This window comes from Camelus dromedarius, chromosome 17 (assembly GCF_036321535.1).
Source record: "Camelus dromedarius isolate mCamDro1 chromosome 17, mCamDro1.pat, whole genome shotgun sequence".
Lineage (NCBI taxonomy): Eukaryota > Metazoa > Chordata > Mammalia > Artiodactyla > Camelidae > Camelus > Camelus dromedarius.
Window position 1 is genome coordinate 45,653,758 of NC_087452.1, and position 21,816 is coordinate 45,675,573.

The 21,816-nt window shown below is 48.3% G+C and overlaps 1 protein-coding gene across 1 annotated transcript in view; it reads left to right on the forward strand.

The window, feature by feature from the left end:
• The window catches only part of OSBPL10 (oxysterol binding protein like 10), a 268,519-nt gene that overhangs the window by 219,067 nt on the left and 27,636 nt on the right, over positions 1 to 21,816 (forward strand). The gene's annotated exons all lie outside the window — the stretch shown is intronic.

Below are 21,816 nucleotides of genomic sequence, written 5' to 3' on the forward strand. Positions count from 1 at the left end.
ACTCAGCTTATTCACGCCAGGCTTTTATTTTTCACAATAGTTGTAATTTTTTTTTTATATCTTGAGATTAGAAGCGGGAGAAAAGGGTTTTTAGCCAAGTGACGTTTCCAGGCTGGTTTGCCCACACTGCCTAGCTGCTGGTGGTCTGTGGCTGTGAGTCTGCCTGTGGCCAGTGGCGGTTGAGATGCGTGGAACCTGGAGAGGTATTTCTGCAGTGCTCTGATAGGATGTGATGGTTGTGCTTCTAGTGGCTGAGAGCTCCTTTCTGCCCAAAAAAGCATTTTTCTGCCCCCCTTCCTTCTCTTAACAAATTGACAGCAAATGTAACCATCGCACGCAAACCTAAGCCCTGTGAGAATTTTTCAAGGGCTGCTTGGACTTGGTTTCTGGCTGTGTTAGCGAGCTCTCCAAATACAGGGCATGGTGGTATAGCTCCCTGTGCAGCTTTGGGGGCCTCGTTTCAGTTCAAGCTACTTTTCCAAAGACTAGTGTCTCCCTTCATTCCCTTTCCTTCCTTCCTCTCTCCCTTTTCATGGATGATAACGGGAAGTTTTGTTTTCTTGGCTGGTATTGCTTTTATGAGAGAGAGGTGGGAGTAGAGTGGGAGGTCTCCGATCCCTTCTCAGGGGCCGGGAGGATGTGTCTGGGGCTTCCTGTGGATTCAACACTGGAACAGGCTAGTCTGCAGGGAGCCTTAGGGAGGGTCACTGTGTTGCCTCCCACCCCTCCCCTCCCCCCAGGCCAGTGTGGCTTTGTGACATAAACACCCACCAGTGTTGGGACATAGCCACCTTGGACTTGCCACTTGGGAGCTGGAGCCATATGAAAAATATCAGCTCCAAGTGGAAAAATCTCTTCTATCCCGCACTCATTCCCAAAGGATTAAGCGCTTTGAAACTGGTGAATGAAAAGGGCTTAAAACACTGCAGCGTGTTGTATGGGTTCCCCCCCTGTCCTCCTCCCCCTCATCCTTCTCCTCTTTCTCCTCTTCTTCCTCCTTTTCCTCCTCCTCCTCTTTGCCTTCCTATCAGTCCTGTGGCCACGAAGGGAGAAAGTCAGATCTGAACCAGAGGCGAAGAGTTGAAGAGATTGTAGTGAAGTGGTATGATACTTTTCAGTATTCTATGGGTTGGGGGTATTTATTCACTTCCTATAAAGGTGAGTCCAGCTTTCAGAGTTCCCTCCGCTTTCCCCCCTGCCTGCCCAGCCCATGAAATTAGACCAGTAGAAACGAGCTTTTCACCATCTGTCTGGCTCACATTTTTATTTGCCCACGATGGTTAACTCTTGTCCAGGTGACGTATATGCTGCCTCCGATGATGCTCACTTTCCTAAGATGGGAAGTCAGTGCTCGGAGAGTGATGATCTGCGGGAAGGATGTTACAGAAGAAAAGAGGAGAATCTTTTCTACCATACCCTTCGGGCTTTGCCCCTTATGAATCCGTGGGTTCTCCTATCACTTTTGTGAAGTGAATTGAGTTTTGTAGATAGATTATGGTGCTGGGCAGGGGCTTCCTCGGGGGGGTATATGGGGGATATACATGTAATTATACATTTTAAAATTTTTGGTCACGGTGATAGGGAAGGTAGATGGTGTGTGGGTGGGAAGGAGGTGGGGAGAGATGAGAACTGAGGAATTGGCTAAGTTCTGGGGGGCGATTTCACTCCCGCTGGATGTAGGACTTAGCCAAGCCTCGGACACTTGAACATACTTTACCAGGAGCTGCTTGGCCATGCATCCTGCCCCCAGTCACCCAGGGACCAAAGCTTTTCCTGCCCCGCAGATATTAGAGCAGCAGGGGCCAAGCTGGTGGGCTTTGTGAAGTGACAGGTGCAGTCAGGTGTCATGTAACACCCTGTCACCACCATCTTTTTCCTCCTCTGATGACATTTCATAGCTGTCACTCCCCCAAAGTCCTGCCCCCTCTCTCTGCCATTCACTGTCTGCAGCCAGCTCAGCAGACACTGGGCTGTCCGTACATCACACGTGGCTGCCTTTATCGGCCATGGTAATAATCCCAGCAGATGATCTCATCACAAATAAGTGTAAGGAGAGTGGCAGAAATATAGCCATTTGGAGGAAAAGGAAACCATAACTTTTTTTGGAAATGAAATTAAAGCGAATGGAGAACAGTGTATCAGTTCTTAAAACCATGGAAATGTTCTTCACATGGCCCCAAATCTCTATTCACATTTTTCTTGATCTCATCAGAATTGCTTTCCTTTAAAGAGAATAAGAAATGTATGGAACTTTACTGTTTTGTAGTTACTTCTTTTCTAATTTTTTTTTTTTTTTTGGTGGAGAGGTAATCAGATTTGTTTATTTATTTTAATGGAGGTACTGGGGATTGAACCCAGGTCCTCATGCATGCTAAGCATGCATTCTACCACTGAGCTGTACCCTCCCCTGCTGTTTTGTACTTACATTTAAAGTAACTTTGCAAGAGTATCAGGTCTTCTTATAGCACATATTTAGTATTTATTTCACCTTAGGAGTTTGAAAGAGCTTGATGGGTTATTCTGGAAAAGGAACCACTCCATGAATGACATTATTTTTTGGAAAATGTGTTTCAGATTCCAAATATCTTTTCAGTGGCTGGTACACTAAAATGTAGGGCCAGCTTGTAGTTCTGTCCTAAAAAAAGAAACATATTATGTAATTCAGGGAGAAAACAACTCCTTTGGGGAAAGTGAAGTTTTTCTCATCCTAGACTGAAACCGAGTTCATGTACTGAAATGAGAAAAGAAATGCAAGCAAGAGAAAGGCCCCCTTTATGTTTCATTACAATGAGATTTTAGAGCTGAGAACTTTATTTAGAAGGGGATTTCACCTAGCTCTTCCCATGGTGAGAAGATACCCGCCCGTTGTAGGGGTTGCCCTGTGAGGTCAGTGGTTCTTGACCAGACGAGTGCAGAAGGGAGGACAGGTGTCGTGGTGGGTACCTCCTGAACCTTAGCGGGAAGCCTTTATGGCATCACAGTGCTCATCTCACAAAAGCAGGTGTTTTTGTTTGTTTGTTTGTTTGTTTGTTTGCACACAGATGTCTTGAAGAAGGCATCGGTAGAACATATGATACAACGGGATCTCTCAGTCTTTTTAAATTATTTTATAGATACTGTGGCTGTTGAGAGGAGTAAAAACGTGTTTCAGAGTCGAAGGGGTATTTTGGAGAGGCACCATTAAGTGCTGGCATTCCCCTATCATAGGAATGAAGCCAATACTCTCTCTTCTCTTGGACATTTTGGTCGAGGGTAGATGTCAGTTTAAGCCGTCCCTTGATGGGGGATCAGCATGATGCGTCTCTGAGGTCCCCGTTGTGCAGGCTGACGCACAATGGACCCCAGCTCTTTACTTACTGTCTGTGAGAACGTTGGCATGTGAATTATTAATGGTAACAGTGATCGTGGTAATTTTCTGATGGAAATGCCATGAGGCTTAGATGAGAAGGTGTATTGTCAGTGTTCCACTCAGTGCCGGCCACAAAGTGAGTACTCAGGAGTCTAGGTCAGTCCTTATTCGAATTCAGTCCTTGGACCTGCCTACCTTGTCCCTGTTTGTAGATATGACATTGAGAAACCCCTTTGAGTATTTGTTGTTCTGCTATTCTGGTTTCTTTAGTGAGATGCACATCTCTTTTGTCATCTTCCAAAAGGGTAGTCCAGGTGTACATGATGACAAAGGTCTTTATTTATATGATGGGGCATGATTTACAAAGGGCTTCCGTTCCTGACTTTTTCAAATATGGTTTCTCCAGATGTAGCTGGATTTAAGGTTTTAGAATTTAAGAATCACGAAGGCAGTTGTGCTGTACTGCAGGTGTCTTGCCTGGCTTCTCTCCAAGGAAGCCCTAAAATCAGCCAGCCAGTTGGCAGGGTGAGCCCAGGTGGCCGGACATCTCTAAGACAGACTGCCCAGGTGGGCTGATTTTCACAGCATACCCCAGCTTTGCCCACCAAGGGCAGTGTGGAGTGTAGAGAAATAAAGGAAATAGTAGGAAGGTCGTATTAGCCTCCTATTGCTGCTGTAACAAATGGCCACAAATTTGTTACAGCTTAAGGAAACACAAATTTATCATCTTACAGTTCTGTATGTTTGAAGTCTTACACAGGTCTCGGGGCTAAAATCCGGGTGTTGACGGGACTGTGTTTTATCCTGGAGGCTCTAGAGGAGAACCCATTTCTGTGGCTTTTCCAGCTTCTAGAGGCTGCCTGCATTTTTTAGCTTGTAGCCCCTTCGTCCATCTTGAGGGCCAGGAACACTGTATATCTTTGACTCTGGTTCCACAGTCCCGTGTCCCTCTGGCTTCTCTCTTCTGCCTCCCTCTTTGATTTTTAAGGACCCCTGTGGTTATGTTAGGGCCACCCAGAAAATCTGGGACGATCTCCCTTTTTGAAGATCAGCTGATTAGCACCCTAATGCCCCGTTGCCTTGTAACGTGCCATAGTCCCTGTCCAGGGGATTAGGACTGGGCATTTTCTGTCCGTTATTCAGCCTCCCACAGCAGGTGAGTTGGTCGGCCATCACCAGGTACATTGGATATACCATGGAAATCAAACTGGGATCGACTTCTGGCTTGAAAGAGAGCCATTCGATAGAATTGCTCCCTTTGAGGAAAGCAGTCGGCTCAGCTGAGTGGGTTGCGGGGAGGAGTAACTGGCTTGGCTGTTTGCACGCTGTGAAACTTTCCCCAACCTGCTTTCCCCAGCCTGCCCCTGCGCCTCAGCCCTCCACCCCCTCCCACAGCTCCCAGGAGCCTGAGAATTAAGCTACACATGGACTGAGAAGTCATCTTTGACGGTGCATGTGGTTCATACGTGGCAGTGGGAGGAGGAGGACTTGAAAAATTATAGTGAAACAACAGAATTGTTGCATAAAAATGCAGCCTAGGATTTGTAGGAAGTTGGAAGTATAAGTCCACTGTTTCTACTTTCCCTTCCAGTGCTTCCTCCTACAGGGAGTGGCTGTGTCTCCTCTGAGGGTCTGTTTGTGTAGTGAATATATATACTGTAAAAAGTTTTACAACAATGGAATCACATTATAATGTGGCTCTTTAATTTTAAATTTAACAGTGTACCTTAGGTTCCTTCCCTTGTCAGTGTATAGAGATTGTTTGCGTTCCTTTTAACAGCTGCAAAGCATTCAGCTCTGGGAACACGTCATAATTCATGGGATCGTGCACTTAGTGTATTTAACCAGTCGTTTATTTAACCAGACTCTACAATTGTCCGGTTTTCTTTTGCAAATAGTGCTCTACCCATATTTTGCACACTTACGCAGATATATCTTATGCAGGGAAACTGTCAAGCTGTGGAATTTGAGTGGAATTCAGCCAACACACGTGGGAATTTAAAATTTTGCAAAGTATTACCAAATTGCCCTCCAAGACCGAGCCAATACTCCCACAGCCATGTGTGAGGGCTGCTATTTTCTTGTTTTTGGTGTGTTTTTTTGCCATTAGGAATGACTAGCAAGGTCCTATTTTCTTACCAGTGTTGCTTTTTTTTTTTTTTTTAAGAAAAATGGTATCTTGTTTAATTTCTATTTTTATAATTATGAAGGAAGTTGAAAATAGGTTTCACATATTTATTTGCCATTTGTGTTTCTTGTTTTGAATGTCTTGTTCACAGCCTTTGCACGTTTTCCAATTCAGTTGGACTTTCTAATGAATGTTGTGTAAGAATTCTTTTGTGGGGGTGGGTATAGCTCAGTGGTAGGGCATGTGCTCAGCATGCATGAGGTCATAGGTTCAATCCCCAGTACCTCCATTAAAAATAAAGAATTCTTTTTATATTAAGCCAATTAGTTCTTCATAGTGGGGGGTGGAATATTTTGTCCACTTCCTGGGTGTACTTTTGGAGGTAAGAAGTGATGACCACGGTCGCTGTTACAGTCACCACTAAAATCTTTCCCCATAAGGGATCTCTTGGCTTGAATCGGCTTGGAAGTCACTTACACCCTTTCAACTCAGCGTTCACTTCAGAGGAGGCCCCAGAATTGTGTGTGTTGTGGTCCAGGCCTGCCCCTGGACATGCCACTGTGTTGCTGTGGTTGTGGTGGCTGTTGTACAGGGAGGTCCCGCACGATGGCAGTGGACATGAACCAATATGTACACTTATCCTTACCTGAAACCTTGTCCAGCGAGACTCAAGCACCCTCTCCTTGAGAGCGTTGGTTCTCCCCACACCCGTCCTCCCTGGGCCCACTTACGCTCCGAGACAGATGTCAACATGTGTGGCAACTTGTTCTCCGTTGGTTCTGGTTTGGACCCTCTGTCTCCATCCAGGGTCCAATGTTGCAGGTTTTTAAGGAGGTTTTATTCAGGATACTTAGAAATTGGAAAAAAAAAAAAAACCGATAGTTTTATTTCTCAGAAATGAAGCACTTAATATTAGAAGTTAAGCTTTTTTTTTTTTTTTTTTTTTAGTTCTAAAGACATTGGATTATAGGATTATAGCATGATAAAATACAGTATCCAGTTAAATATCAGTTTCACCTACCATGGGGTATTTTTAAGCTCACATGAGGGATGTGTTTCATGATCATACTTTATGAATGGGCTGAAGGCTTGTTTATGAAAAGCACATTTGTCAAATGTCTACCCAAGTGACAGAAAACCTAGCTTCCAGAGTCATCACAGGGTTATATTATGCTGGAGAAATGGAAGTCCTGTGCATCAGCATGATCTTAGGGAAAAAAAAAAACCTTTAAAAGAGCCTAGGTCCTACCTGAGTCATTTACACTGTAAAATTCACTGTGCTCTTTTTGTGCTAGATATGATAGTCCCACAGTTAGGATGATTAATGGTGCTCCCCGCCCAGCGTGCCCATTACCTGAGGATGATGACAGCGGTGTCACAAGTTTCCCCTTGAAGCTTTCGTTGAATGGAGCACTTGAGAGTGGGGCAAAGCCGAGTATGATACTGTGATGGTTTTTATTTTTAAAAAGAGATGTACTTCAATTTTTAAGAATTTATTTAAGATTTCTGGGGAGAAGTAATTAGGTTTATTTACTAATTAAGTAGTATTTATTTTGGTGGAAGTTCTGGGGATTGAACCCAGGACCTTGTGCATGCTAAGCCTATGCTCTACCACTGAGCTATACCCTCCCCTCTCCCCCCTCTCCCCACCCCCGCCCTGTGGCAGTTTTTAAAGTAGGAGACATAGTGAGCCTCATTTGGATTTTATGACAGTGGAATAATATGAAAAAAATATGAATTGCGAATTACCCTCTGAGATCCCTAGGATCACTTCCCGCTTGAATAAAAGTACAGGGAAACCTTCTTTTAACATCTGTTATTGTAGTGGCTAGAAAAATGGTTGCACATAATGCAAATTAAAATCAGAGAAAATGCCAGCGCTTTGAGCCAAAATGTACTGAGTGGGATTTAGAGGTTGTAGCTTTAATGGAGGCTTATTGGGGCTTTCTCGTTGTGAAATTAAGAGCTGTGGTGCTTTTGTTTTTGGTTTCTTTCTTTTCTTTTTTAATATATATAAAACACTAGGTAGAGCCTGTTTTCCCCCAGATGCTTTTCCCTCAGTTTGTTAGTTTTTACAGAAATCAGGACATGATAGACATAAACCAGAACCTTTTAAAGAAAACTGAAAAATCTAAAACAGTCCAAGCTTTGGGTTGTTTCTGAAATTCCTAACTCTTGCTTTTCTTCTTTTTTTAAATTAATCTTTATTTTTTGGAGAGGGGTAGGGTAGGTGGTTAGGTCTTTACTTACTTATTTAATGGAGGTACTGGGAATTGAACCCAGGACCTCATGCATGCTAAGCACACACTGCCACTGAGCTGTCCCTTCCCCCTTGGTCTTCTTGTGGTACTAAATCATTGGGTCTTTTGAGAGTTTGGAGATAGTAATCCAGAAACTCTGCCCCCTTGAAGTGAAATGGCATGAATTTCCCTGATTTGGTCCTGGAAGGCTGGGATGCATCTGTTGTATGTTGATACATGCTTGGCACACAGGAGTCCTCTGAGCACGCATGTATGGTCTGTGTGGCCCAGAGAGAGCATTATCTGCAGAACAGTTCTTAATGGGCTTGCCTTTTCCATTATTCATGATGCAGTCCCTCTTTGCCTGCAAAGAACAGTAAATGCTTTTTGCTTTTAATAACTTGTAAATCAAAACTCTCCTGTGGTTTGCAGTGCCACTGGTTATTTCCTTTGTGGTATCGTCCCCTCCCCAAATTTCCACTGGGGAGAATCAGTCAGGAATTTCCCAGTGAGAGGCATAAATGATTCAAGTGAACAGATAGAATTCCAAGTCAGAATCAAGTGACTGCCGGATGTGGTCACTGATGAAGATACAGTCGCCCTCTTCCAGTCAAAGTTTATAGCTTTCTGAGTCTGTTTTAGGGCCATCAGGTGAAATGTCCAGAACCTGATCTAATGTTGAGAAGTACAGTTTCCTTCTTTCTCTCGTACCTACACAAGATTTTTAGAAAAGTTGTCTATTTGTCCATGTTTGGATCCCAGGTACACACTGGGCACTCAGGACTGGGTTTGGAGAATCAGGAGGAGCCGGTGACACCTCTCTTGCTATGATCTTCCCTGGGTGCCAGGCCTCTGACTTTTCTGGGCTGTTCCTGGGAGCCCCCGTGGCCTGTGATCACTGGGGCCGCACTTTGTCTCAAGGGCTTGCATGCATCGGAGTTAGCCAGGGCTTCGTAACACACAGGTTCCACAGCGGGGAGGAAATGGAAAGCTGCTCAGTGGGTACAGAGTTTCAGTTTTGCAAGATGAAAACGTTTTAGGAATCTGTCGCAGAACAGTGTGAATATAGTTACCACCATTGAACTGTACACTTAAAAATAGTTAAGATGGTAAAAAAAAAAAAACTTAATTGGATATGAAGTGATACATTTGTCATGACTATGCACTCAGGACTGTACATTGCATCACATATAAATTCTACTTCAGTCAAAAAATAAACATCAAAACCCAAACGTAACACAGGTCTGGGCCCCCTGTGCCCGGAGCTCCTGACCTGGAGGGTCCGGGATGGGGTACAGACTTAGCATTTCTGCCAGGTTCCCAGTGATGCTGTGGCCGTGGGTCAGGGACCATGCCTTAAGCAGGCCTGATTCAGAGCTGCTCCCCGCTGCTGCTCTGCCTACCCTCATTGCTTTTTATCTCTTTTTTTTTTTTTTTCCTGTCCCTGCCTTAGAGTTCAAGCCCATGACTGTGCATAATTTATAAAAAGCAAGACAGTCTGGCAATTGGTGACATCAAGTATAAAGTCTGAAAGAACCACCAGGGTGGTACCATCGACTTCAGTCTCATTGTGTTTACTGTGTGAATAGAGGCAGTTACCATCTGCAGAATCAGAGGAAATCCATCACGCAGCACAAAGCATAAATCAGTAAGACTGTGGATACAGAAAGCCAGAATTCTGTTCTTGATGGGCATCAGTGGTTTTGATAGAAGCAAATCATAGGCAGTAGAATTCCTTTAAGTTTTTACATACAAAATCATTTTATTACTGTCGGTGACCCCCCACCCCCGATACCTCATTCTTTCATCTCTTTGTTCCTGAGGTTGTTCTTTTGTGTTCAGGAGGAATTTTAAATTTTTAAAATGATCTCTTCTCACTGAGCTTTATAGTACCAGAAAGTTAAGAAAAGATAGGAGTGGCAGTCACCTGGGAGGGACCTGGTGAAGCTGATACGTGGGGCTTTAGGGACGGAGGGACTCCTCCTGCCCTGGGAGCATCAGAGCCCACACTGGGGCACGGAGCTCTTTCTGCCGGGAAGTGACATGTTGTGGGAGGCGGAGACACGAGGCAGGGGGACGTGCAGAGGGTGGAAAGTGCCGGCAGTAGAACTTGCTGCAGGGATGAGAGGATTTTCTTTGCAAACTGACCAGCGTGGCAGCCGCTAGCCACCTGCGACCGCTGAGTCTGTACAGTGTGGCTAGGGCCCCTGGACCTGAGTGTTGCCTTGGATTTAGTTTTCATTACCGTAAATAGCTACTTGTGGCGAGTGGCTACCGTGCCGGGCTGAGCAAGTCCAGAGAGTCACGTGACTGTGCTGTGGCCACTCTGGGCTGGTGACGGAGCTTTCCAGGAGAGGATGAGAGGAGAGGGGTCCGGGTGAGGAAAGCTGAGTTGGGCTGAGTGAGCGGACCATTTTCTCTGGGCAGTGGGATGGGATCGAAGACTGAACAGAGAAGCGGGTGTTCTGGGAGAATGTTCTAGTGATGCAACACAAAACGGCATGAGATGAGAGGTCCAGGGCAGATGACAGTCTGGGGAGTGTTGGGATCGTACGAGATGTGCCCGAGGCCCAGCAGGTGATGCAGAGATGAGGAAGGGGAGATTGTGAGTGGTGGGTGCTGGGGAGGTGGCCGTGAACCTGCAGACCTCAGGCCTGGGTGATGAAGAGGTTGGGGGCCAAACAGAGAAGGCAGGGTGCTGGTGGTGCCCCTCAAGGTGCATGTAGATCTGAGGGCAGGGAGGGGGGATGGGACTGGGTCTTCTTGAAATACAATGCTGCCTGCCATCTGAGTCTCCTGGACTGATTCCATGTGCAGGCACGTGGCCGGTGCCACTGCCAGCTCCACCTGCTGCTTCCAGCTCTTGTTTTTTTCTTTTTAACTGCCCGCCATGTCCCACTGCTCCCTGGGCTCCTGTGATAGCTCACGGTTGACCCCACAAATGGGAACCCAAATCAACTGCTGTCTGCGCAGCAAGGCTGTGGGTTTCAGGGGCACCGAGGCTGTGTCCTACGCCGCCTGTTCCCCTCCTCTGCCTCACACAGAGCCTGATGTGTCTGTGGATGGAACAGAGGAAGAGGGGGTGGGCGTGGGACCTTCACTGCCACACCCAGTGCACGCCAGTCTCCCTCCGGCTGGACCACTGTTGCAGTAGGCTCCCAGAATGGTGCTCAGCCCCCACCACCCCTGTGACAGTCACGCTGTAGCTTAACTAGCAGGCCATCCTCTCAGGGCCTGGGTTATAATCTTCAGTAGTTCCTCACTTCCAAAGGGAAAAGCCAAGTGTTGACCTCATTTCCTCCTTCCAGTAGCATGTCAGTGGCAGGTACTGCGTTTGTGGGAAGAGGCACAGCAGTGAGCAAAGCACAGCCTGGTTCTTGTGAGCTGACCTTCCGTGGTGGGGAGATGCAATAAATCAGTGTATGATACGACTGACTGCGTGATCAGTGCAGGGGAGTGGCAGTGATGAGGGTGGTGGGGGTGGGACGGCCAGGAAGCCGCCCAATCTGGTGACACTTGAGTAGAGATCTGAGTGGAGGGAGGAAGCCATGCAAGAATCCAGGGGGAGGAAGAAGGTAAGAGCAGGTGCAAAGGCCCTGAGGTAGGCGTGTACTTTGTGTGTTTGAGGAACAGAAGGTGGCTCGTGGGGCCTGAGGTGGGTGAAGGGAGGGGGTGTGGTGGAAAGGAAGGTGAGAGAAATATTGGGCAAGATCACATTGGGCCTCGTGGGCCCCAGGAGGGACTTTGAAATTAATTCAGAAGGGAGGGGGGAGGGCTTTGAGCGTAGGAGTTATATGATCTGCTTTATGACTTAAGAGGCTGCCTGGCTGCTGTGAGGAGACACAGGCCATAGAGGAGGGGGCACGGGAGACAGGCAGGGAACGTGTCGTGGTCGTTAAGTGGGAGACGACAGTGCCTTGTGCCAGGGGGTGGAGGTTGTGAGGAGCAATTGGATTCCAGGTATAATTAGCAGGGTTTTCTGGGGGATGTGATGTGGGTGGGACGTGGGTGGGATGTGGAGTCAGGGATGGTGCCAAGGTTTTGTCTGAGTGACTGGAAAAATGAAGCTGTCATTTCCTGAAATGGAGGGTCAGTTGAAAGGAGGAGTGAGTCGAAAGGTCTGTTTTGGACACATTAAATGTGACGTGTGTATTAGGTAGTGCGTTAATTTTCTACTGCTGCTGTAACAGATTGTCGCAGGCTGATCATCTTGTAGTTCTGTGGGTCAGAAGCCTGACCACAGGTCTCACTGGGCTAACATCAGGCTTCTTCCAGGGGGCTCCAGGGAGAATCAGTTTCCTAGCCTTTTCCAGCTTTTGGAGGCTGCCTGCTCTCTTTGGCCTGTGGCCCCTTTGTCCATCTTCAAAGCCAGCAACGTTGCATCTCTCTGACCAGCTTCCGTAGGTCCATCTCCTTCTGACATCAGCCAGGAAAAAGTCTTGAATGTTAGGGATTCATCTGGATAACCAGGGTACCCTCCCTGTTTCAAGGTCATAATCACTTCTTTAAAGCTTCTTTATTATGTAAAGTAACCTTAGTCGCAGGTCCCAGGGATTAGGACGGGGACATGTCTGGGAGTCTGTAGTCCTGCCTACCACACATGGCTTGGGTTAGGGGTTTGGTGCAGGGGTTGCAGATAGGCAGTTGGGCTCACAAAAGCTGGAGTTCAGGGGAGAAGGCTGACCTTGAGCTGTAAATTTAGAAGTCACCTCATATAAATGGTTTAAAGCCATGGCATCAATCAAATGGACTCTGGGAGTAAGTCTAGGCATAAAGTCAAAGTTACATACTGGCTGGGCTCAGCTAAACCTCCCTCACTATCACTCCACTCCTGCTGGAAGGGCCCCTCCTTTCTGACCTCACCACTGCTCTCGGTGAGACGCGGCCCAGAGTCCGACTCCGCACTAGCCTCTCTTGTCAGTGTCCTTCTGGCCTTGTTTGACTTGGCAGCCAGTGTCTTTATTTATTTTTTATTTCAATTTTAAAATAACAGCTTTATTGAGATGTAATTCATGTGCCGTGTTAACTCACCCATTTAAAGTGTGCCAGCCCAGGGGTTTTCAGATGCTCCCAGGGACGCGCTGTTGTCACCACAGTTAGCCTTAGGGTATTTTCATCTCCTCAGAAAAGCCTTACCTTTGGGCTGTCACCCCCATACCAGCGTCCTCCCAGCTCCTGCCGGCCACTCGTCTACTTTTTGTCTTTATAGGTTGGCCTGTTCTGGGCACCTCACATAAGTAGAATCCTGTTATATGTGGTCTTTTGTGACTGGCTGGCCTTTTCATTTTAAACCTGGATTTTGTTTGTGCCTGCTCCTGTTTTCCCAATGTTTATTTCTCGATTTTTCTTCAATTTTATTCATTCAGTCCTTTAAAAATATTTTTTCCTGAGCACCTGTTGTAAAAGCAGCCTTGTCTCTCCTTGCCACATCTCCATGTCTAACGCCTGTCACTGTTGAGGCCTTACTTTGCTTTGCTTCTTAGATTTTTCAGAGCATGTGAGGACACGTGTAATAATGTGTATGTGTAACTTTTTCCGGCCTCTGTAGCTTGCCAGGGGTTGTTAGGGACGCAGACCTCTCCCTTTGTAGTTTTGCTTTTCTAAATACATCAATAAAGTATCTGTTTAAGCTTAAAAAAAAAAAAAGTAGCCTTGTGTCGAACTTCTAGAAATGAACCCCTGAGTGAGACAGGCTTCCAGTCATCACGGAGCTCTGATGTCGGTGAGCTGGCCCTGCGCGGCCACCGTGCTGCCCTCTGAGCTTTGAGTGGTCTTGGCTAATTGATCCCAGCATCCTTCCTCCTGAATCCCGGAGGTGGCTTCCAGTCCCTGTCAACCCAGCACCCCAAGTAGCCGTCCTGAATGATTAGGGCTCCTCTGCCTGCAGAGAGCGGACATTCCTGCTTGAACGGGAAAGCAGGGAGCCGTGCAGTCAACACGGTTGGGTAAGTGCCAGGTTGGGCGCGGACAAGGTGCTTGGGGCTCCTTGTTAGAACAGAGGCGCCACCTCGGCCCTGTGAAATGTGCCTGAACTCGGTCTTGAACGATGAGTTGAAACTTAGCAGTCTCACCCAGGGCTGGAGAAAGAAAGCTCCTCCCGCCCATCCAGCTGGACGAACCAGAGCCCACGTCTTAAGCCTCCTTCTGTCTTCAGTATCTCCTGCGGAGCTTTGCTCATCACGCGGGCCCGAGATGGCTGGGGTGAAGGTAGCTTATTTAGGCCTGGTGCCCACTTACCATTTAGTCCACCCTAAGGGGTGTCTTTTATGACTTAACCACTGCCTTTCCTCTTACCCAAGGCCGGGAAGGCTGGATCTTGAAGGTGTTTATTCCCTATCTTTCCTGGGCCATCTGGAGAGCTTAGGTCTCTTTGGGCAGCAGGACCACTGCTCCTGTCGCTCATGCAGACCACGGGATCTCCTGGGGCTGGTGGGCGGCTCGGACTCTCTGATTCACTGCCCTGGCGGCCTTGTCCCATGTGGTCCCGGTAGCTGTGCGTGACCCTAGGCTGAGATTTGGGCTGTGGGAGTTTCTATGACTCCTCTTGGGTGTGGCCCCAGGTCCGGGAGCGATGCTGCTTTGTGGTCAGGGCCATGACTTTGGGGGCCTGGGCCTTTGCAGCCCCAGAGCCCTGGTGTCCTCATTGCTGGGGAGAGGCCGGGATGGAGCATGGGTGACATCCTTTCGTTTCCCAGGGTGGGCACTGCTGGGCGGGGAAGGGGACAAGCAGGGGAGCTTCAGCAGTGGCTTCTAGCAAACAGCCACCGGGTACGTGGTGGGCCCGTGGGGGTGTACTCAGTGGCCATCAGCTCTGTGTTCCCTCTGCACCCACTCCCCATGGCCTGTCTTCCCTGGGCCTTTCAGCAGCCCTCCCAGGGTGGGTGGGACATCTCCCCATCACAGACGACGGGACAGCCTGCCAGGTGGAAGGTGGCAGATTCGGGACTTCCGTCCAGGGCTTTCTCTCTGCAGCCACAGCTCAGCTCTCCTGTGATGCTTGGCTGCCTCGCAGAGCTGTGGGGACGCCTCTTTCTTCTCCTGGTGAGCTTGTCCCTCCACCCCAGTGAGCTTCGCTGAGCCCTCGGTCCGGCTGCGGATTTAGTGCTGGGTTGGGTTGGGGAGGGCTGGACTTGGCTGATGGAGACAAGGTCATAAAGCCCTGGACCAGCACTGGCATGGAGCCCACCCACTGAGTTTGCGCCCTGCCCTGTAGTCCCTGTACCCGGGGGTGCGGACGGAACTTGACCATGTGAGTGGCGGCCCGGTTCCCGCATGCCCGTGCAGTCCTGAGAGTGCGGATGCTTCAAAACCACAGCTGCAAAAGAAGCACCTCCTCCTTCATTGGCTGCTGCTGCTTCCTTTTCCTTTGCTGTACTTCCATTAGGTTTTCTTTGCTCCTTGTCAATCCCTTCCTTTTTTGCTTTCATTTAAAATGGTTTCCAAGCAGAGACACAGACTTTGGAAAAAGGACTGGCGAGGTTCCTGCCTGTGAATGCTTCCTTCTGATGTCTTGAAAGGAACACCTTTTGAATCCTCTCGGTGTCATTGCTTCTGATTATCCTGGCTGATGACGAATGCCATCCCCCACCCCTGCACCCTGCTTTCTCTCCCCAGAAGCAACTTCCTTCTACCTTCCAGGGTGTGTTTTATTTAAAATTAACCTTTCTGCAGGTCGTCCCCTTTGCTCAGGAAGAGCACCTGTCCTTCCAGTCTGTGAGAGCCAAGTGTGGTAAATGTGTGTGTATGTGTGGTTAGAGCAAGAAGGCCAGCGCGGCCCCTGGGAGGCGGCAGAAGGATTGTGATGTCAGTGGCAGCCAGCTCAGCGTCCCCCAGAATGGCAGCTGGGGCCGGCCTATTGTGTGGACATGCGTGTGCTTGAACCTGTCGAGGATAAGAGCCAGCTTCTCCGTCGGGCTGCCCCCGACTGTGGCCTCGTCGTATCTCCCTCCAGATGGCAAGATAAGGTCCCCTGGATATAGCGTGGCCCTGGAGGCACAGCTGGTCGCCTGGCTCGGACGTGGCCCCACAGCAAGGACAGTTCATGTGAGGAGCCTCCACCAGCTGCCCTGCATCAGGGCCGAGGGCACCAGCTGGACCAGACACCGTCTGAAGACAGGTGCCTGATGGCATCCCTCTGGCATGACTTCCGGCCAAAGACAAATGTCCGTCCAGTCCACTGAGAGACCTCCCACTGAGCAAGGATGGCTGACTTCTGGGGACTTAGAGACAGCCACAGGAGAGACTCTTCTGGAGGAGAGACACCGTCTGCACCAAGTGTGGGGAGAACAGTAGGTCCTTGGAGCAGCGGCTGCACATCTGTGTGACAGACGTCACGTCTGGGTCTGGGTCTGGGTCTGTCCTCGGGGAATGTTCATTCCGAGCGTGTGCAGTGAGGGCGGTGCCCTCAATGGTCGCGGGGTATACACTTCTCATCAGGGAAGGAGGGGCAGAATGACTGGTGGAAACTGCTGGATGGCCAGCCATCTTTGTGGGCCCCTGGCTCTGTCGAGCCAAATTGAACTGGGCCCTCGAGTCCAGCTGTGCTGGATCTCATGACCTTGGGCTGGCCGGCAGGGGCTGCTTCAGATGTAAACTGTCCCTGATGTGAAGGTGCACTGTGAGGATCTGATGATGGTTGTGATCATTTGGGTCAATTCTGCTGTAAATACTGAATTGCAAAAATGATTAGGGATAAAAGGGACTAAATCCTTGGTTTTATGGATTCCATAAATGTCAACAACAGTAACCCCATTATGATTAGAGCCAAAAAAAAATTAGTTTGGTTCTGGGTCCCTAAGCACGTGTACCCTTTAGACACTCAGACCCCCTTGCTTGTCTTCCGAGATTCACTGCATTTCTTCAGTTGTCCCCTGGGTCTGTCCCCGTGGACCTGCCCTCCCAGTCTCTCTTGTCCCTCAGCCTCTATCCCTGTTTGAACTTCACCTTCTTGTTTTTCCAGAACCTCTCATTTTCTGGCAGTCCCACCTCCCTTGACTCGCAGCCCCCCAGGTGGTCGTTACTGTGTGTCATCGCGGCTTCTGTGTAGGGAAGTGCTCCGCATAGGAGGACATGTCTCTTCCTGGTTCCTCCTCTGCCTGCTGCTGTGATCAAGACGTTTCTTTCATTTGAGGGTGGTCCCCTGGCTCTTCTCCCCCACTGCCTACCATTGAGTGGCCCTCAAAATACCAGACAGTTTTTTGACATGGCTGGTTTCCCCCTTTTCATGTAAGGACAATCGTCTAGACTGTGTTTGGGTTTTCCATCAGTACCAAGTTTCTTTGGTAGGTAGGGCTCAGCCCACCTGTGCCTCCACGCCAAGCTACAGGTCCGGGGAGAGATGCTAGGCTTCAACAATGATTGACTTGCGGTGTGCTTGCTTCTGAAAGAGAACTTGCTACTCATCCTCTAGCTGGCTTTGTTTCTTGTCCTCGATTGGATGGATGTGCAGCAGAGCTGCAGCTCACTTGAGCTCAGTGGGTTACATTTTTCTGTTGAAGACGTTGTCTGGTTAAGAATCGCTGTTCCAGGATGCTTGTTGACTTGGGCACGGGTGGCCGTAGGAGCCCACCCTGATCCTTGCTGGAGGAGCCCCCTCACACCGGCGTGTCTGTGGCTGGGGGGCTCTGTGCGGAGGTGCTCCCGGTCCAGTAGTGAACAGGCTTCTTTGGAGGCTGGGTCCTGCTACCATGCAGGCCTTGCTCTAATGTCTTGAGTCTGCGGATTCAGCCCTGTGTGTTAAGACACTAGGTTCAAGAGGACGTTTGCAGATCTAACTGCTTATATTGGCCCTGGCTCTCTGAGGGCTGGGTCTTCGTTAAGAAAGCAGAGGTCCTGGTGATGAAAGGCAGATGGGTTCGATATATACCATTGGAGGAAGGGTTAATAGACTGAGGTCTGGGAAGGGGAGTATTGGGAACGTGGGGTGGAATGAGGCCTGTGACAGGGAGTTGAATGGACTCAAGATAAATGTCTGTTTCCAGGTTTTTCCTGGAACTGACTCAGACTGTATTTAAATTACATGTGTGTGTTGAATAAAATAGATCGGAATTTCCGTCTGGCTTGGAATTTGCATTTGTATTGAAGAATTAAGATTGCTGTTAAAGGGGGGAGAGTATAGCTCAGTGGTAGAGTGCGTGCTTAGCATGCACGAGGTCCTGGGTTCCATCCCCTGAACCTCCATTAAATAAATAACCCTCATTACCTCCCCCTGCAAACAAAAAAACCCAAGCAAACAAAAATTAATAAAAAAATTAAGGAAAACAAAAACAAAAAAATTAAAATAAAAAATAAGATTTTTGTTAAAAAGAAGAGCTGAAAGCAAAGTTGAGTGTTTCCCCTACCCTGATGTCCCCCTCGACAAGACTGCCGACCCCATGTAAACCAAACACAAGTCGTGGTGTTGCTCTGGCTTTGGCCCTCAGTGCAGGGAATTCTCCCTAGCAGAGGAGAACTGGGGGATCTGCAGTGAGGCTGGACATCTCCAGCGGCTGCGACCATCTTCCCACCCTGATGGACCATCTTCCAGTCCATCTCTTTTACATGATATCAGACCCTTTGCACCTTGAGAGGCCTGAGGTCAGCCTGGGGGCAGACGCCCCTTCTAAGAATCCAAGGAGAGCAGGATCCTCTCTCTGTAAAATGCCCAGACTCACAATTTGTATATGATGCGTCAAGGGTAGTGGTAGGTACCTTAAGGAGGGAGTGTCCCCATGGCCCAGGTTAAGAATTCTTGCTCTAGGGCCCAGGTCACTGTTGAGCCACCAGGGAGCACCTCTGAGGGTGGCCTTTTCCTATCCATCAACTTGACCTGTCCATTTCTCCTTTTGCTAACAGGTCTGAGTCACTGGATTTGTGTAGCACCCACATGCCCTGCAGTGCTCACGTGGTAGAAATATTGAGTTGTAATTTCTGGTTTTATTAAAAACCCCATTTTCCCAAAGCCTGCTTCTCTTTAAAATACATACTAATTCCATTTCATCTTCAAGGGTGTGTACATTTTTATGGCCAGGTTGGCTCATTTGTAGAGCTCCCTGGGGAATGGGGGGATTTGAAGATGCATCTTGCTTCAGTCTTGCTCAGCAGTATAAATGCAGTTCTTATTGTCAGTTCTCTTCTGAGGTGGAGAAACACCATTCTGCCACCTTGAGACACCTGTCACCACTTTACAGGCAGAAATCCATTGGGATTGGAAGGTGCGGGCACGTGGGGGCACCCAGGAAAGTAGTGGAACTGGGTGAGTGGGAGGATGAACGTGTGTGATGGCACATGGGCCTGACTGTGTCGAATAGGCTTCGATTCAGTGACCGTTCCTGTTGCTTTGGATTTCACATCAGAGCAGCAGAATCTGCAGACCTATCGCCTTAAAGGGAACTTCTCTGCCTTTAAAACTCCATCAAAGCCTGGCTCTTCAAATTCTCTGTTGCTTACAGTCCCTGGTAACAGCGGGTGCTTAGTGGATGCCAACAGGCTGGTGTTTACATGGCCAGTGGACCTCTTCCAGAAGGATGTGCCCTGTCGGGTCCTCCTAGCTCTCCATCCACAAGCCCCTATTTTGGACCCACACCAGAGGGTGGTCTCACCTTTTTGCAGATGCACTGAGTTCCCACGTGGGTGGGAGGCGGTGCCCTCTAAGACATTCACTGACGACATGAGTAGAATCAGCTTTTTTTTAAAAAAAAAAAAAAAAACCTTGATTCTTTTAAAAATATATATGTTTATTTATTTTACATTGTCTTTTTTATACGTTTATTTATTTTACATTGTCTTTTTTTGTTTGTTTATTTTTGGTAGGAGAGGTAATGGAACCCAGGACCTCGTGCATGCTAAGCAGGCGCTCTGCCACTGAGCCCCCTTAGCCTTGCTTCTTCACTTCAAGTTGGAATTTTTGCAAGTTCTCAGAAGCTGCAGGAGACAACAATTTTTTTTAATTCTTATTTTTCATTGAAGTGTAGTGGATTTACAATGTTAGTTTCAGATGTACTGCAAAGTGATTCACTTATACATATACATACGTACGTATGTATATTTTCAGTTTCTTTTCCATTACAGCTCATTACAAGAAATTGAATGTAGTTTGCTGTGCACTGCAGTAGGTCCTTGTTATCTATTTGATATATAGTAATGTGTGTCTGTTAGTCCCAAACTGTAGGAGACAGAAGTATTGCCGGATCCTGGTCTAAGCTTAGGGCACAGTTGGCTAAGGATCTTGCCAGTGAGGGATGTGTGTCGGGCTCCTCGAGGCCCTTCCTCCCTTGGCAGGACTTGAGGGCTTTCAGTCGACCTGGAGTGAGCTCCTGGGGCCTGTGCACCAGGCTGAGCTCTCTGCTGGAGCCAGTGTCCCTGCGCAGCTGCATCAGACACAGGGAATGTGAGGTTGATCGCAGTGGGAAGAGCTGGAGAGGACTGTATGCACGTTAGTGCGTGTTCTTCGTGTCACGTGGCAGGATCTCGCCGAAGGCTTCCTGGCTCCCAGAAGTCAGGGACGAGCTGGGTGTAGTTTCCAAGGAGGGCAGACGGCAGGGGGAGGTGTGGTCTGCAGCAAGTCCTAGTGAGTGTGGCAGTGGGCGGAGGGATGGAGAGTCCCTGTGCTTCGGCTAGTGGGCAGATGGGAAAATCGTACTTTCAGAAGGGAGAAGTCTTTGCTTCATAAAGCTTGCTCGAGCTACTGATTGGTTTAGTTTCCAATCTGTACTTGGTGAGAACAGCTAATTTCAAGCAGGAACAATTGTGCTCAAGATGGAGTTCCCTTTCTGGTTAAGATGTGTAAGGACTTTGAGCCTACACCTGCCCCCGCCTTGGGTGTATCATGGCAGCATGATCTGTTTTCCGTTGTCCTCTTCCCTCCCAACACAAGATGCCCTAGCTTTGCCCTCTCCTCCCCTGCTGCTGCTGGTTGAGGGGACGTCTGCTAATCCAGGTGACCGCCCACTAGGTCACTGTAAGGCAGGTAGTAAGGGCAGCACCCTGGCATTGAGGGGAGGGCTTCTGACTGGAAATGCACTCACAGTGAACGGAGACAGCCACCCTTTAAAACTTGCCTGAAATCCAGAGGAGGGGGAAGGAGAAAGGAGGGCGGCCTGCTCTTCCAGCTTCAGCCACGTGGATGCATGGCCACAATGGCATTGGCTGCCCTGGGCACTGCTGCACAGGAGATGCCACCGGAGGAGAGGCGGGGCCCCCAAGCTCTGACAGCAGGTGTTGGGCTCCTCTCTCTTTCTCTGCAACTGCCCAGTGTGGAATCAGGGTGTCCCATGGGCCCATGGCTAGTCTCCTCGGAAACATGCTGGGGGTCGGGTCCTCAGTTATTCAAGTTTATCGAGCAAAGCGACTTTCCAGTGAATCACATCAGACATGTTACCATGAGTCTCAAGAACCAGGCACTCGATGAAAACTTGACTCGTGGCTGCTGGAAAGCCCTGTGGATTGAGAATACTTTGAGAAATATGTCTATGGGAAAAATGTCTGTTTCAATTGAAATTTTAAAAATGTGATCCCTGGGGGCAGACCGCCCTGTTTCTTCAGAGCGGTGGCAAGGGCCAGCATGTGATGTGAGGCTGGACAGCTGTGAACACCTTGATCGCTAAGTAGCTTTTGTCTGTGTATTAGAAGTAGATGAAGTGAGATGGTGCTGTCTCCTGAGGTTTAAAATCATGAGTTTTTGCATGGGTATTTGGGCAAGTCTGTATGCTTTTATATTAAAATGTTTGAGCTCCTGTGTTTCTGTATCTTAAGTTCATTATGCCTGGCCTGTTCAACAATCATTAGAAACAATTACATAATGTTTTGTTTGGTCTCCACGCTTACGTGTCGAGTAAGTCCATTAGAACACAGATAATTGAGGAGTGGTGGAGTAGGAGGATTCTTTTCAACAGTCTCGGGGACAGCTTTACGTTGTAGCCAGAACTCTTGGTCCTTGGGTATTAGGAAATTCTGTGCTCAGCGATCACCTTGCCCATTTTATTAACTTGCCTGTTTTCTACGTAATTTGGAAATTGCAGTCCAGCCAGTGGACTAATGAAACTTGCATCAAGGAAAGCAGGGTCTGTGGGCCAGGGTGAAGCTTAGCATTACTATAAAATTTGTTTCTCTTTCAATTTTCA